At 55.9% G+C, this 6,000-nt stretch overlaps 1 protein-coding gene across 1 annotated transcript in view; it reads left to right on the top strand.

The window, feature by feature from the left end:
- Positions 1-1,819: 1,819 nt before the first annotated feature.
- USP35 (ubiquitin specific peptidase 35) overlaps positions 1,820-6,000 on the top strand; it is a 75,514-nt gene continuing 71,333 nt past the window's right edge. The window contains exon 1 of the mRNA XM_029207342.1: positions 1,820-2,001. The gene's annotated coding sequence lies outside the window, so the exon portion shown is untranslated. The remainder of the gene's footprint in view (positions 2,002-6,000) is intronic.

The following is a 6,000-nucleotide window of genomic DNA, read 5'->3' as shown; positions in this document are numbered from 1 at the left end:
CGTCTTCCCCACCTTACACAGCCCACCAGATAAAGACTCTGGCTCACAGCCCTGGGTACTGTCTGGGGGAACCACCCTTCCTGGCCTCCCCCAACACCCAACAGCTGTATCTTTAGCCCTGTTTTGCCCAGTTCATATCTCTAAGACGCTCACAGGCTGCTCCATTATGCCCACACCACAGAGAGAAAAGGTGCTTCCCAGACTCAGGTGACACACATGGACCCCTAAAGGAGTTGGCCAACTGGGAAAAGTGGGCTGGAGAAGGGAAGCCACCTGACCTGGCTTGCACAGCAAAGTATTCTTTCATCTGGTGCAGACTTCCAATAACTATCACCATCCCCCACCCTCTTCCAGAATTTTCCTTCATCCTCTTGGCTCACCCTCAAGCTTCACCTTGTGGTTTTCCTCAGGCCCAAGCACCTCATTTTGACCACTCTTCCTTATGGTCTTCCTGTTCCTCACAACAAGGATAATTTATAAACAAATGGCTTTCAAACCCATCACCTCATTTCATCCTAACAATAAGCATAAGAAGGTTGCCTTAGGTTGGCACTGAGAAGGGCTGAGGAAGATGGTCCTGTCACACAACCTGTTAAGGGCAGCACATGGACACTTTCGTCTGTTCCCTGCCATTCACTACAGATTAAACCTCTACCTCCGTGCAGTGCAGGGAAAAAAAGCGGGCTCTTTGGAGTAAGGAATCCTGGGTGGCTTTAGGCAAGTCACTTTACTTCTCTGAGCCTCAGGTTCCTCAACTGTAAAGAGATATGGTGCCGTCTTCACAGGGTGTGAATTGAATGAACCCATATATGTGACGCAGAGTTCATGGGATGGGCTCTTTACTTCTAGTCACAAGGAAAGAAAGGTGCTCTGTGCATCCACAGGCATTTACCCATTCGGGCAACCTCTTACCCAAACCATGTCAGCGCTGCTGACACTGGGCTTTCCAGGGCCGAGAGGGATACTTTTCATCTTTGCGTCTCCACCCCTCCCTCCCCAATGCTTTTCGGCCCATTCCACCCAATCCATCCCAGGCTTGCCTCATTGGCTTTCTCAGCATCCACTCTGCAGCCCCTTCTCCGACCTCACGCGTGTTCTCCTTATCTAGAAACCCCGCCCCTCCATGCCCCACCCACCAGACTCCTCCCCCAGTCTCGGCCCTTATTATCCGGGCTTTTCTTACTATCACCAGCCATCCAGGCTCCTTCCACCCGCTCCTTCCACCCGCTCCGCCCCTTCTTCTCCATAAACGTCCCCTCCCCCCAAGCCACGGGCGTTGCTATCCCCATTGCACAGATGAGAATGGCGAGGCTAGGGTAGGCTAGATGACCTCTCGGAGTAGGACAGGTGCCCAGGTGGGCCGTTCCCTCACCAGCACTCCCTGCGCCCCCTGCCCCCGGCCGCGCCGCACCCACCTCCTGCCCTCGCTCAGCAACCTCCCCTCCGCGGGCGGCCAGCGCAGCTTTGCGAGGGGGGCGGAGGGCCGGAGCCCAGCCTAGGGGCGTGGCGGCCCGGGACCCGCGCGCTGTGCTCGGGAACTTGTAGTCCTCCATGGGCTCTTTGCAGCTGGGGGCGTCGACTTCGAACTCTATCTCCCAGGAGGCATTGCAGTTAGCCGTCCAGCTCCCACCCCGCCCCCGCCAGCGTTCAGGCCGGCTGGCCTTAAAGGGGACGCGGCCCTAGTGGCTGCTCGCGGGGTGGCCCCCCTCCGGCTCCGCCCCGTTTCCCGCACCTCGCCCCTCCCCCCCACTTCGTCCCGCAGCCCAGTGGCCGCGCCGCTGAGTTGGGCTCCCCTGTTCCAGACTTGTGCAGAGCGGGTGGAGAGGTTGGGCTTTTCAGTGGAAGCAGCATCCCTGCCGTCTGGGACCTGGCGGAGGGCGTCTCCACTCTGGGGGAAGCAAACGACCCTCCCTGACCTAGCCTGGCCCAGCCTGGTCCTGTCCGGCCTGAGCGCCCCGCCCAGGAGCTGACTCTGAGGCAGGGGCCACTGGGGTTCCAGAGGTAAGGGGGCTGGGGCGTGTGTGTAGCTTGGGGGTAGGGAGTGACTGCACCCAGATGGTTCGAGAGCCGGGACGCGCGCGTAGGGCTTTTAGAGTCCGGGAATGGGAGGCGGGAGGTCTAGGTGCATACTGGGCCTGGCTGTGTGACCTTGGGCGAGTAGCTGCCCCTCTCTGGGCCGCAATCTCCTTCATCAATTGTGTATATAGAGATACCGCCCCTGCCCCCGCCCCCCTCAGGGCTGAGGGCACCGGCGCCCAGTGTCATGAAGCTCGCCAGCCTTTCGTGGGATCCGCAGCCCCAGTCTGGGCTGGGAGCGGGTGCACTGGTATAACTGGAGGGAGGGGTGGGGTCGAGCTGGGGTGCAAACTGAGGGGCCAAGCGGCCGCCTCCGCTTGGAATGGGCCTCTGCTATTCTCAGCATCCTCGGCCAGGGCGTACTCCCCCTACAAGAACCCTTGTGAACAAGAGACCTCGATGTGTCAGCCTGGTGCCCGCCCTTCCAGAATGCCTGGGATGGGGGTGGGGACGCGGGCATCAGAGGTATGTGAGGGGTGGCCCCCATTGGGGCTGGCTTCCTGAGAAGCGAATATATGCTCCCACCTTCTTCCCTTCTCCTCCTCAGTTCTCCTTCGGTAAAAGGGCAGTTGGGTTTTACTAGTAACCTTCCCCCACCCCACCTTTTTTTTTTTTTCTTGCGACAGTTTGGCCCAAAGGAGTGCCTCCCAGTAGTATGGCGAGGGGATCCTTCCTGGGACTGCCTTGGGTAGAAGTTCAGTTAAAAAATACAGAGAGAAATGCTGCTGACTAGAGACCTGGGGGACGCGGGATGGAGGGACTTCTCGGTGTCAGGAGGCACAGCCTGGTGCTCCCCCCACCCCCTGCCCATCCCAGGCAGCCAGGCAGCTCAGGCACCCAGGGGAGTCAAAGGAGGGAGACTGGGTGTGAGGGTCAGGGAGGAAAGGAAATGGGCTCCTCATTGCTAGGGCTTGGAGGAGCTGCTGTGCTCTGGGGTGTGGAGAGATTGTGAGCCCTTGAAGCCCCCTCCCCTGTCCCATGAAATTCTGTGAACTTTTGACCTGAGGGTTACCAGGAACAGGTTTGTTTGTTTGTTGTTTTCCTTTTCTTCAGCTTTGGTTGTTTGAGTCGTTTCTAGAATAGCCCATCCAGTGACCTCTGTAGGGGCTTTCTTGGCTGATGTTTAAGATTCTCAGGGTGATGGATATGCAAGACCAGATCTGGGCAGATGAGGGGGCAGTGACCGGACCAAGGGTTAGGCCAGTCCCTGGAAGGTGCTTTTCTGATCATATCCTTGGTTCTATCTCATCTTACTGTCACATGTCTCTCGGTCACTTGGCACTCCTTCACCTCTGTGCCTGGTCCTGTGCTGGGCACTGGGCACAGATGGGGGACCGGACCTACTTCCTACCAAAGGAGATCCCGGCCTGGTGGGGGAGATGGGCATAGAATCAATCCAGTTACACTGCCCAGGGATGAGAGAAGCGAAGAGGTCCTTTGGAAGCCAAAGCCCAAAGATTGAGTTGCAGGGGGATTTGGAAAGGCTTGCCAGAGGAGGGGGCATGTGACCTGGGTATTGAAGGATGAGTCAGAATTTGCCAGGAGAGAAGAGGAAGAAGCCCTTTCTCAGCAGAGAAAACTTCACCAAAGTGTTGAGCAGGAAAAAGCCCACTGCTCAAATTCCTGTAGATTCACCACTAAGTTCATCTCCCACCCTGCCCCTTTATTAGTTTAGTGTCACAGAAAGGACGTGAATGTCAGGCTTGGGAGTTTGGACCTTATCCTGAAGGGGCTGGGGGGCCTTGAGGGTTCTGAGCAGGGGCATGGCAGCATGGAGTTTATTGTCTAATGTGGTAATCTGATGATATTTGCAGGGTGTGTCGGAAAGACCAGGGGGGGATGGGGAAGTCTGAGCTGGGGCCCAGGGAGGGAGTGAGGCAGGACATTGGAGCTGTTCACACACACACACACACACACACACGGTGCTTTGGGGGTGATGGGTGATGGAGATTGAATATAGTCAGGCTCTACTATGCAGGAACAGAGACCTGACAATATACAGTGGAAAGGTGGAGGGTCATTTGAGAGGGACAGTTAAAGGGATCTGAGCCTTCCAGGGGAGGGATCATGATTTTCTTGTGTGCTAACTGTGCGTCCTGGAGCGGACTGGGTGTTGCTGGGACTCCCAGGCTGTCATGTCAGCAGTGAGAGATAATAAGCCAAGGGTGTGGGAAGGAGCCGCAGCACTGGCTGGGATAAGGCTAAGGGGTGGGCAGGTGATCATCTCCCATTCTGGGGTTCAGAGGCTCTGAGAGGTGGAAAAACACCAGCATTGATGGTTGTGGCCACAGTGGGGGTAGTGGCTGGACTAGATTTGAAGCCTGGCCTCTGTACTCCTGCAGGACACATGTCTCTAGTGGAGGATGGATTGAGGAGGGGAAAAAGGAGATTGGTTAAGAGGCTTCTGCGCTAGTCCAGGCCAGAGGTAAAGAGGAGCTGATCTTGGGTGGGGCTGGAGCTCAGGGGAGAGAGTGGAAATGATGAGTTGGCTTCGAGGGCTAATGGATGAAATTCCTTGTAGAATCAGCTGGATCAGGAGTATGTGTCTCCTCATCTTCTTCCCGGACTGTGTCGGTTTTGCCTCTCAGTGCCAGATGTCCCAAGAATAGACTCTTACCTATTCTTATCTATTATCTGGCCCTTATCTTTTTTTTTTTTTGGCTGCGACCTTGTGTCTTGAGGGATCTCAGTTCCCCAACCAGGGCTTAAACCTGGGCCATGGCAGTGAAAGCCCCGAGTCTTAACCACCAGACCACCAGGGAACTCCCTGCCCTTATCTTTTTTATACCTCGTCTCAACCTCATCAGTGGTAGGCTCAGAATGGTCCCTGTTTTCCAGATGAGAAGGCTGAGGAGTCCTATCAGGGACTCACCCAAGGTCACCTGGTGATTCTGAAAGCAGAGAACCTTAGTCTCCTGCTTTAACGCAGGCTCTTCTGAGGGAGGACATGGCTGCTGTTTGTTGCTGCACTTGGCATGGGGCAGCTGTCTCTTGGGTCAGAGCCAGTGTCGACAGGCCATATCCTCATCCAGAGCCTAGAAGGAAGGGTAACCCCCCCCCCCCCGAGGAGCACTGGGGGTCTGCTTCTTCCTCCCCTAGAGAGGATGAGTGCAGGTTCTAGTCCCACCCTGCCAAGGCTGTGTCTTTCTCCCTTGTTGATCCTCGGCTTCCCCATCCATGCCGTGGGGAGAGCAGGCATTGTTCTGCCTCCCTTCCGTGGCCTGGGATGGGTCAGGTGAGGTCCACTCCTCTAAAAAGCCCTTTGCATGAATGCATCCAGGATATTACTGAGTGGGTTTGTTGGTGACCATGGTGACAGCTGACCTCAAACTGCTTGTGTGGGAGTGGGGGCAGATAGGCAGGGCTTGCTGGAGTGGTCAGGCCACAGACTGCACAGAGGCTGCAGGGCTGGCCTCGGAGATCCGAGCCCTCACAGAACGGCTCCACTGACCAAGCTCCCAGCTGCCAGGCACAGACCACCTTATGTGATAGGTATCAGGTAGAATGATAGGAGATTGCCAGCATCTGATCCCTCCCTTTGATGTGGTTCAGCCTGATATCATTTATCCCCATTTTACAGAAGAGGCTCACGATATTACGTGCTCAAGGTCACACAATGAGTTGCAGGACTAAATGGGATTTACTCCAGGTCACACTAGAATGCAGGACTCCTCATTCCTAGTCTGATTTTCTTTCCACTTCCAGAGCCTTCCTTAGCCCCAGAACTCCGTTTCTGCCTGCCCCCAGGTCCTCTTCCTCCACACATGATGTCAATATCTCATCGATTAGGATTTCTCCTTGGTTGCCTGAGTACCAGGGTTTCTTGGCATCCCGGGTTGAAAGCATATTAAGTCCACTAGCCTGGAGGGCAGGGTAGGGGTTTGGAGGATGGTCTGCAAGGGACTGCCCAGGAAAGAGTGGACC

This window comes from Monodon monoceros, unplaced genomic scaffold, assembly GCF_005190385.1.
Source record: "Monodon monoceros isolate NGI ecotype Baffin Bay Population unplaced genomic scaffold, NGI_Narwhal_1 Super_Scaffold_7, whole genome shotgun sequence".
Taxonomy (NCBI): Eukaryota; Metazoa; Chordata; class Mammalia; order Artiodactyla; family Monodontidae; genus Monodon; species Monodon monoceros.
Note: the sequence above shows the minus strand (reverse complement) of the source record. Positions and strands in the feature narration are given on the sequence as shown.